The following is an 11,928-nucleotide window of genomic DNA, read 5'->3' on the forward strand; positions in this document are numbered from 1 at the left end:
CTAAATGTAACATTTTAGCAGTTGAATGTAACGCTTGTAGCAGGTAAATATAATATTGTAGCAGCTAAATGTAACATTTTAGCAGTTGAATGTAACGCTTGTAGCAGGTAAATATAATATTGTTGCAGTTAAATGTAACATTTGTAGCAGTTAAAAGTAACATTTTAGCAGTTGAATGTAACGTTTGTAGCAAGTAAATATAATATTGTAGCAGCTAAATGTAACATTTGTAGCAGTTAAATATAATATTGTAGAAGTTAAATGTAACATTGTATCAGTTAAAAGAGAATGAAAGCGTATCACCCTAACTGCCGAGTGGCTGTTTTTAGAATAGCACACTGTTCTGTATGAAGTATACAGCAGCAGTAGCGAGTGTAGTGTGCTGCAGTCCTTCACTGTAGATGATGTGAATGTGAACATCACAGCTGACAGTAATGTGAAAGATTCTTGGCGTTTGAATGCGCTTACGCTCCCGGCAGACACTTTGAAAGCGTTGAGAGTGAATGGATGTATTGTTGACTTTCAGCTAGTGTAAGCACCCCTACCAGTGCAGATGCCCGTAACGCTGACGGCCCTGCCTGGGCAGTGAATGCTCGGCCTGCTGGGATCAGAGTCTCTGGGCTCTATTGTTGAGAATGGAGAGTGTGGGTCTGTCTGGTCAGAGGTTGATGGACCTCCTCCTGCTCCATGTCACGGTCAAAGTCTCCGCGTTCAATGGGACAATGCATTTTTACCGTGCCATAAACCAGACACTGAAGCCAAACATGACAAAGCAGGGAACATGACGGGTGTTTACTGTTTATCATGAGAAAGAGCGGCCTGCACTGTGTGTGGTGGTTTGGAAGGGTCTCCACCTCTCCATTGGACGGCTTATTGTACTTCCTGTCCGCTGATGATTGGTGGACTCTGACAGGCTTTGTGTTTGGCTCCTGATGATTGGTCAGGCTGGACATTATTAAGCATGAAGTTTCAGAATGAAAGAAGCTCTGGAGGTTTTTACTGCGGCTGGAACTCATTCACGCAGATGACAGCTGAAGTGACATCAGTGACCGAACGTGAGCGTAGAAAAACTTTCCTGATTATAGAGACTCTTCTGAGCTCTGACGGATGCCAAATATAAATTGCTTAATGGCACTTTTGTATTGTATCAAGCAAGGTGATGTTTACTTCACCAAAACTCAACTTTGTTTTTTTCAATATGCATTTTATCATGCAAATCAATGAGAAATGTACAAACAATACCAGAATCAAAACACAACACTTATTTTACAATAAGTATATCATATATAAGTATTTTAACAAATGAAAAAGTGTTGGTGATTTAAGCGTGTGATTTAAATCCAGCATTTTAGTTTATATTAATGGCTGTTTTGTGTGTAGCAGGCAATTTTATACAAGTGTATATTTTTATATCATTAAAAATACTTAAGTAATAAATAAATTATAATAAAAATAAATAATAAATTAATTAATTGGTTAATTAAATAATAATAATCAAAATAAATTAATTCAAAAAAACACTTTTTTACAAACATAATATCTAAATATTTAAATAAAAAATGACTGATAATTTCTGTTTATGTGTGTAGGTATAATAATCTAAAAGTGGACAGATATTGGTTGATTGATTGATCTAATGTGATGATGATTATCTCTCACAATGTTTTTAGTGCTAAATGTCACACGATGAAGGAATGTTGCTGCAAAGCTGAAATGTCATTTTAGAAGTTCACATCTGTAATTAAGTCAGTATTAGCGATTTGTAGAATCCAGTAGAGTTGACATATTTCTGTCCAAACATCAGTGAATGCTTCTAATAACAGCCGTCTGAAGCTGATTGTTTCCTGACACAACGGCCTTAATAAACACTCCTCCACTCAAACCGGCTGAAAAGAGTTAACAAGCCCTTCAGTCCTAACAATACCGTCCACATTTAGAGCACTTGACGTCCGTTTACTGACCGCGCAAACATGAGGCTGATGTTCGTTTGTCTAGCCGCTTAATTTACCCTGTTTTCTATTATCTAACGTAAAGCAGCTCTTGAGTTTAGTCTGCTTAGTCTGTGTTGATCCAACTAATCTGTTAATGAATCAGTGAAGGAGATGTCTCTACTAGTGACCAAACGAGTCAACTTCATGCCGAGCGCTTCCATGATTCTTTGTGTTTGAGACGGTCGGTAGTGTTTGTTATGGAGGTTGCTGTGTGCTGAGGATGAGAGGGCAGATGTCTGAGTCAGCAGCTGTGCTTCGAAAACACTGACCTCTGCAAAATACAACATTCACTACGCATGTCCTCGCTGACCACACGTAAACACACACACAGCACAGCAGGGTGCTCAGTTTAACAGTGAATCACTCAACTGGTGAGGTTGTTTTAATGCATCGTTTGTCTCATTTCAGAAAGTAGCCATTATAAAATGTATTTTATTCCTCGTGAGCCGTACAATACTGTCATTTCTTTCCTTCTGAGACTGCAGCTTTTGAAATAAGACACAGCCTATAGAGCACAGGCGTCATCCGTCTGAATCATAGACTGAATCATCTCAGAAGATTCACTAACTCACTGAATCAGCTTAGATGACTCACAGAATCATTTCAATTGACTAATTAGACCAGTTTAGATGACTCATTGTATAATCTCAGATGACTTACTGAATTAGTGCAAATGACTCACTGAATCATTTCAGATGACTCGTTTAACCAGTTCAGATGACTGACTGAATCAGCTCAGAAGAGTCACAGAATTAGTGCAGATGACTCCTTGAACAAGTGCAGATGACTCACTGAATTAGCTCAGATAGTCAAGTCAAGTCACCTTTATTTATATAGCGCTTTTAACAATACAGATTGTGTCAAAGCAACTGAACAGCATTAATTAGGAAAATAGTGTGTCAATAATGCAAAATGACAATAGTAAACACTCATTTTTCAGTTAAAGACAGTTCATCATTGAATTCAGTGATGTCAACATCCAGCTCAGTTCAGTTTAATAGTATCTTTGCAATCATTTGCAATCAAGTCAACGGTATGAATGAATGTCCCCAACTAAGCAAGCCAGAGGCGACAGCGGCAAGGAACCAAAACTCCATCGGTGACAGAATGGAGAAAAAACCTTGGGAGAAACCAGGCTCAGTCGGGGGGCCAGTTCTCCTCTGGCCAGACCAAGCCAGCAGTTCAATTTCAGGCTCTAGCAAAGTCACATTGTGCAGAGGACTCATCTGGTTCCTGTGGTCTTTCCAAATACAAGTCTTCATGATCTCTCTCTCACACACACACACACACACACACACACACCTGTTTACTGTAGGCTACACACATAGTACAACCCTCTTTCCTTAGCTCGAGTATGCAAACCTCTTTGCCACATGCACTGAAAAATGTATTACAGTGAAAGTTACATTTTCAAATGAAAATGGCAACATGATCGTTTTATAAGGGGATCTGTATCTGGGGGTAAGATACAGATAACTCCGATTCAGATTCAAATAGCTTTATGGGCATGTTGAAAGGAATTTTTACATCGCCAAAGCTTTAATGAAACTACACATACAAATTTACAACACACACACACTCATTTCAGGTGACTCACTGAATCATTTCAAATAACTTATTTATCCAGTTCAGATGACTCACTAAATAATTTCAGATGACTCCTTGATCCACTTGAGATGACTCACTGAATCATGTCAGATTTTTCATTGATCCAGTACAGATGACTCAGTGAATCGGCTCAGATAACTCACTGACTGAATGGTCTGATTTGAAAGCTTGTAATATTATTGTAAAACATCCAGTCACTCAGAAATGACTTGAATTCAAGCTCATGTTGTTTAATAAAATGCTCCACATGTGAGCAGCTTGAGTTTGAGCGCTTTGAGTCTGCTGATGCTGTGTTCACATCTGAATGCAGCCGGATCTGCTCTTCATTAAACTCAATGAGTCATTTTTCATGTTAATGCTGTCAGACGCATATTCACGCATAATAAAACTCTGCGCTTCATTTCAGTGCTCGGCGAGTGTCAGTGAATATGCAGATTTGTGAGTGTATGCGGACTCTTGCAGACAGAGCAGATGCAAACACATTCACAGAAGCAGCATATCTAACAGCCAGCAGACTGTCATGTGCATTATGTAGCTTTTACTCTTATTGAATGCAGTTATTGAGCCATTCTTCTTCGGATTGTTCTACTATTCAGTTGTCACAGATACGGGGTTGTTTTTCAGATTAAACTGTGACCCGCTCCACATTCGGAAAGTGTTTTAGTGGCCAGACCCATGAAGTCCAGTGCTTCGAGCCTAATGGGGGTCCGATCGATAATGTGAAGCTTTTACAGCTGAATCCCATCCGTCCACACATCTGCTGTGTGAGAGAGAGAGATACAGAAAATCAATGCGAGACTGAAAATGTGCCGATTTACAGAGACAGAATGGAAATATTATAAACTCATTCCAGCCTGCGCTTGGAAAAAAGAGAGTAATATCTGACCTGAACCAGTTTCACATCGCTGAAACCAGGACAAACACTGTGTCAGTGCAGGGGCGATGCTAGGATTTTCATTTTAGGGGGGCTCAGCCCCCAATGAGGGTATAATATATATATAAATAAAATGTAAAAAGAATGTTTGACTAGGGGTGGTATAGGTGTGATGAGGGGTGAACGCAGCGAAAACTTAGGCTATAGCCCCCCTAAAAATGGCCTAGCGACGCCCATGTGTCAGTGATGCAGAAATGAGTCCAGTTCAGGGTTACTTTAGCATCAGTGACATATTATTAATATTTTGAAAGTATTTTATTGTTGAAATGAATCAAGAGCTACACTGCGTTCAGTTTGCCATTCACTGATTTGAATCACAAATACTTTAAGACTGTAGGAAGTTTTTGGGTCTGATGGGTGGATTGATCACTTCTGTTAATTGTTGTAGGTGTAACAATCTAAAAATGGACAGATATTGGTTAATGAATGGATCTGTCACTGTGATGTGATTGACTGATTTGCTCACTGAATCAGCTCAGACGACTCACTCACTCACTGAATTACCTGATGTGCACTTGTATTATATAAGAGGAAGCTCTATCATCATTTACTTATACGGCTGGTTTTCTTTTGTCAAATACAAATGAAGATGTTTAGAAAAATGTTCCGCTGTTTTTGTGGAGTCGAATGGATTAATTTCACACTAGCTTTATGTCTGTTTTGGAGCTTGAAAGTGTTTTGATCTCACTGATTTTCATAATATGGGCTAAACCAGCTGAAACATTTTTCAGATTCATGAAAAGTTCAGATTTTGGGCCGAATCCCATGCAGAAGAGCAAGTGAGTTCAGGGATTCATTAAGGTTTCAAATGAAAGATTTAGTCGCATGCATTTAAACTGCACTCGTTTACTTTAACATGATTTTCACTCAGAAATTGCTAGTAAATTTCACAAATAATTGCTTTTGCAACATTGACACTTATTGAAGTGAACTGAATCGACTCTGAACTAAACTGATCTGAATAATGACTTCTGTAGAGCTGCTTTACAGCTGAAATTCAATTTGTTTTTAATTGATGAATTTTGCATCAAGTTATTTTCCTGTTTATTACTGTGAAGCTGGTTTAAAACAATCTGTGTTCTGTAAAGCACTATAGAAATAAAGCTGACTATGCAGTGGTTCCTCATGTTTTCAGGACATTTGTATGTGATTGCAGTGATATTCTCTTTGATTTTTGGATATTCCTGCATGTGTCTGGTCTTGTTCTGCATCCAGCTGTAGATCAGCACATGAACGCTCGTGAGAGTTGATCTGGCAGCACATGAAAGTCTTGTGAACCTGTGCTGTGATCTGTATATGCCGTTTGATTCTCACCTCAGCATCTGCAGTCATTAGCGCGCATGTTTAATTATTATCACTGAATCCTTTGAGCGTCACAGATGTACTTCAGCACAGATACGATGGTGTTCGCTGGAGTGAAATACAATCAGTGTTGTTTTATGTCATTAATGAACTATTACAGTTTTTAAAATAGTTTTTAATGTTATATTCTCCCTATTCATTGTAGTTTTAGTTAAAGTTTTAGTATCTTTGTTGTTGTTTTAGAATCATTACCAAACTATTAGTTCTTATTAATATTTATAGTTTTTATTTTTATATTTTCCCTTTTCAGTTTACATCTTCTCGTTGTTTTAGTACCATTAATACATTATAATAATTTTTATTAATATTTTGAAATAGTTTTTAATTTTTAGATTTTCCCTTTTCATTTACATTTTAAAGTTTTAGTAATTTTGTTGTGGTTTCAGTATCATTAATATACTGTTATGGTTTTTATTAATGTTTTGAAAGTTTTTATTGACTAGTAATTTTGTAGTTTTAGTGTGCACATTAATTTACTATTATATATATTTTTAAATATTTTAAAGTAGTTTTTTTTATATTTTTCCTTTTAATTTTAATTTTAAAGGTTTAGTAATGTTGTTGTTGTTTTAGTGTTATTAATATATTTTTATATTTTATATTAATATTTAGATTTTTTTTTCATTTTCCCTTTTCTTTATAATTTGAGTTGACATTTTAGTAATTCTGTTTTTTTTTGTCATTTTATTACTTTTTGTTTAATTATTTTTTATTATTATTTTTAGTTATTTTAGTGTTTCAACTTAAAAAGAAAAAAGAGAAACGTTTTTAGCTGAAATAAAAGGTTTTTATCATTTTTTATTTTTTATTTTAATTCAGTTTATTTATTGTGAAGTACAGAAACTGTTCTTAGTGGTTTTAGTTTGAGTTCTGATGGTAACCCTGAATGCGATAGTTTGATGGTTTTAGTTTGAGTTCTGATGGTAACCCTGAATGTGATAGTTTGATGGTTTTAGTTTGAGTTCTGTTGGTACTCCTGAATGTGATAGTTTGATGGTTTTAGTTTGAGTTCTGATGTTAACCCTGAATGTGATAGTTTGATGGCTTTAGTTTGAGTTCTGATGGTAACCCTGAATGCGATAGTTTGATGGTTTTAGTTTGAGTTCTGATGGTAACCCTGAATGCGATAGTTTGATGGTTTTAGTTTGAGTTCTGATGGTAACCCTGAATGCGATAGTTTGATGGTTTTAGTTTGAGTTCTGATGGTAACCCTGAATGCGATAGTTTGATGGTTTTAGTTTGAGTTCTGATGGTAACCCTGAATGCGATAGTTTGATGGTTTTAGTTTGAGTTCTTATGGTAACCCTGAATGCGATAGTTTGATGGTTTTAGTTTGAGTTCTGATGGTAACCCTGAATGCGATAGTTTGATGGTTTTAGTTTGAGTTCTGATGGTAACCCTGAATGCGATAGTTTGATGGTTTTAGTTTGAGTTCTTATGGTAACCCTGAATGCGATAGTTTGATGGTTTTAGTTTGAGTTCTGATGGTAACCCTGAATGCGATAGTTTGATGGTTTTAGTTTGAGTTCTGATGGTAACCCTGAATGCGATAGTTTGATGGTTTTAGTTTGAGTACTGATGGTAACCCTGAATGCGATAGTTTGATGATTTTAGTTTGAGTTCTGATGGTAACCCTGAATGCGATAGTTTGATGGTTTTAGTTTGAGTACTGATGGTAACCCTGAATGCGATAGTTTGATGATTTTAGTTTGAGTTCTGATGGTAACCCTGAATGCGATAGTTTGATGGTTTTAGTTTGAGTTCTGATGGTAATCCTGAATGTGATAGTTTGATGGGTTTAGTTTTAGTTCTGATAGTAACCCTGAATGTGATAGTTTTATGGCTGTGTAGTTTAAGTTCTGATGGTAACCCTGAATGCGATAGTTTGATGGTTTTAGTTTGAGTTCTGATGGTAATCCTGAATGTGATAGTTTGATGGGTTTAGTTTTAGTTCTGATAGTAACCCTGAATGTGATAGTTTTATGGCTGTGTAGTTTAAGTTCTGATGGTAACCCTGAATGCGATAGTTTGATGGTTTTAGTTTGAGTTCTGATGGTAATCCTGAATGTGATAGTTTGATGGGTTTAGTTTTAGTTCTGATAGTAACCCTGAATGTGATAGTTTTATGGCTGTGTAGTTTAAGTTCTGATGGTAACCCTGAATGCGATAGTTTGATGGTTTTAGTTTGAGTTCTGATGGTAACCCTGAATGTGATAGTTTGATGGTTTTAGTTTGACTTCTGATGGTAACCCTGAATGTGATAGTTTGATGGCTGTATAGTTTGAGTTCTGATGGTAACCCTGAATGTGATAGTTTGATGGGTTTAGTTTGAGTTCTGATGGTAATCCTGAATGTGATAGTTTGATGGGTTTAGTTTGAGTTCTGATGGTAATCCTGAATGTGATAGTTTGATGGGTTTAGTTTTAGTTCTGATGGTAACCCTGAATGCGATACGGCTGCAGTTAGTCAGTGGGCGGCACATCTGACACACTCTGTCTGTCTCTCTCTAAAGTCTCAGAGCCATGGAAACCGTCGCAGTCGTTCTTCTGTAGTAACCCTGAATGTGACAGTTTTATGGCTGTGTAGTTTAAGTTCTGATGGTAACCCTGAATGCGATAGTTTGATGGTTTTAGTTTGAGTTCTGATGGTAACCCTGAATGCGATAGTTTGATGGTTTTAGTTTGAGTTCTGATGGTAACCCTGAAGGTGATAGCTTGATGGTTTTAGTTTGAGTTCTGATGGTAACCCTGAATGCGATAGTTTGATGGTTTTAGTTTGAGTTCTGATGGTAACCCTGAATGCGATAGTTTGATGGTTTTAGTTTGAGTTCTGATGGTAACCCTGAATGCGATAGTTTGATGGTTTTAGTTTGAGTTCTGATGGTAACCCTGAATGCGATAGTTTGATGGTTTTAGTTTGAGTTCTGATGGTAACCCTGAATGCGATAGTTTGATGGTTTTAGTTTGAGTTCTGATGGTAACCCTGAATGCGATAGTTTGATGGTTTTAGTTTGAGTTCTGATGGTAACCCTGAATGCGATAGTTTGATGATTTTAGTTTGAGTTCTGATGGTAACCCTGAATGCGATAGTTTGATGGTTTTAGTTTGAGTTCTGATGGTAACCCTGAATGTGATAGTTTGATGGTTTTAGTTTGACTTCTGATGGTAACCCTGAATGTGATAGTTTGATGGCTGTATAGTTTGAGTTCTGATGGTAACCCTGAATGTGATAGTTTGATGGGTTTAGTTTGAGTTCTGATGGTAATCCTGAATGTGATAGTTTGATGGGTTTAGTTTTAGTTCTGAAAGTAACCCTGAATGTGACAGTTTTATGGCTGTGTAGTTTAAGTTCTGATGGTAACCCTGAATGCGATAGTTTGATGGTTTTAGTTTGAGTTCTGATGGTAATCCTGAATGTGATAGTTTGATGGGTTTAGTTTTAGTTCTGATGGTAACCCTGAATGCGATACGGCTGCAGTTAGTCAGTGGGCGGCACATCTGACACACTCTGTCTGTCTCTCTCTAAAGTCTCAGAGCCATGGAAACCGTCGCAGTCGTTCTTCTGTGTGTGTTAGGATGTAAAGAGGCCAGGCCGACCTCAGTGTGCTTTCTATGAGATTTGGGCTGTAAATCTTGTAAATATCCCTTCAGACGGGCTCTATTGTACTGCTTCTGTGTCCCGGGCTGCTGTGTTTGATCCCACAGGATTGGGTTTAATTTGATCCGTGTGTGTTTTAATAGTGTTCTTTCCCACCTCAATACTCACACGTATCGTAAGACGCTCCCATAAAATAATTTCATATCGATTCAGAGTCTCAAATTCCCTGTTAAATTAACCCACATTCTCATTGAGACGACACAGATGAACAGATGAACGTCTCAGTCTGAATCAGGCTTATTATCGTTTGCTAAACCTGAAACCATAAAAACACTTCATTACTTCAAATTAAACAAAACTGATACAAAATTAAATGTAAAAAATAAAAACTTAAACTTTTTTTTTTTTTTCAGTTATTGCCAAGGCAACATTTCTCATGTTGATTAAGTTTAACTTGATATACTAAAAATAAAATTGAAAAAAAAAGAAAGGAAACTATATAGAGATATTTAAAAGAAAAAATAATCAAATGACAAAAAACACAACAAAATTACTATAACTTTAACTCAAATTAAAATCAAAACATAAAATATAAAAATTCAAAATAATTAAAAATGTTAATAAAAATAAAAAAAAAAATCATTAAAAAACTATAGACATATTTAGAAAAACGTAGTAAAAAATGTAAAAAAAACAAAATTTCAACATTTTAACTAAAATGAAAATAAAAACAAAATTAAAAAAATACAAATATTAATAATAATAAAACAATATATATATATGGAAGACATATAAAACAAAATTCCAACTAAAATTTTTAACTAAAATGAAAATGGAAGATATAAAAATAAAAACTGTTTTGAAATATTAACAAAAAGTCAATGATTTGATGTGTGTGTGTGTGTGTGTGTGTGTGTGTGTGTGCGTGTGAGTGTGAGCGTGTGAGTGTCAGCTGTTGCTCTTTCAGAGCTCATGAAGTTCTCCGTTCCTCTGAAGCATCAGATGTTTCTCCTGCAGTTCTCAAATGAATGTAAATATGAGTGTGGAGCAGCTGAGACTGTGTGAGTTCAGACTGAGATCTGTGACAGCAGCAGCAGCAGAAACTGAAGCAGAAAACTCTGCTGTTTCTCATGTGATGTGGAGAAAGGGCTGAGCCGGTAATGAGATCTGCTGTGATTCTGAGAATCTAAAGTCGTGGAGATCGGCCTCATTGTCCAGAGTGATGAAGAAAACACTTTGAGCTGGATTATGTTTCAGCTCGTGCTCTTTTGTGCTGATTGTGGTGTGAGCAGGAGAATAGAGACGCTCTGAAAGACAGATCGGCCTCCATTGTCACGGGCCACAACCCTATAAGAGATGTCAAAAGAGCTTCCTAATGACGGCCATAAACTCTTTCCCATCAGCACATCAGCAGGACTCACACAACATCTGCTGCGCTCAGATCCATGATGCTGTTTCCTACAGTCATCAGAGTCCAGAGCAGTGCATCTCTTCTAACACAGCAGTTCTCCGGAGATATGTACATTGTCATTACTTGAAAATGTTTTCATTACTTCAAATAAAATAAACATTAACTGCAATAAAATGAAATTCAAAAACTTAAATTAATATTTTTGTTCAGATAATTTCAAAATATTTCAGCTAGTTTCTCATTTCTTATTTTAATTTAGTTTAAATTGTACTAAAATTATATAAAACTGAAAAAAATAATAAAAACTGTATAGACATATATTTAAAAAAAAGACAAAAACACACTAAAACCACTAAAACTTTAACTAAAATTAAACTGAAAACAAAAAACAAATACGGATTCAAAATAATAATAAAATAGGCTTATATAATAGTATCATGATACTTAAATAACACTGATGGTGTTGTTGTTGTTGTTGTTGTTGTTTTACATTATTTGGCACTATATCCAAAGCTTACTTTAAATACTTAATTTTATTCTCTCTTACTTTTTGTTTTACAATTTTCTTGTTTTCTGTTTGAGAAACTCTTTTTAAAGGCACTATTTGAAATAAAGTTAATTATTATTTTTATCATTTGGAGCTTATATACTATAACATTTGTGTGAAATGAGTGTGAAATCCGGTTTTTAGATTTTTGCAGTTATTTATTTTTTTTTATTATATACATTGTACTTTACATTTTTACATTTTTATGAAATTGGCACTTTTATCCAAAGCTTGATTTCAATACCTGATTTTATTCTCTAATTTTGGATGTTTACTTTTTGTTTTAAAGTCCTTCTGTTTTTTCTGAGAAGCTTTGTTAAGGTGCCATATAATAAAAAGTTAAGGATTATTATTATTATTATTATTATTATTATTATTTTATTAAAGCAACTTGCATTGCATTCAGGATTTTTTTTTTCAAACCTATGATGTTGAAACTACAGGTATGACACTTGTTTGTCATTTTCAAGTAATGAAT

This window comes from Sinocyclocheilus anshuiensis, unplaced genomic scaffold (assembly GCF_001515605.1).
Source record: "Sinocyclocheilus anshuiensis isolate Anshui unplaced genomic scaffold, SAMN03320099.WGS_v1.1 scaffold1228, whole genome shotgun sequence".
Classification (NCBI taxonomy): Eukaryota; Metazoa; Chordata; class Actinopteri; order Cypriniformes; family Cyprinidae; genus Sinocyclocheilus; species Sinocyclocheilus anshuiensis.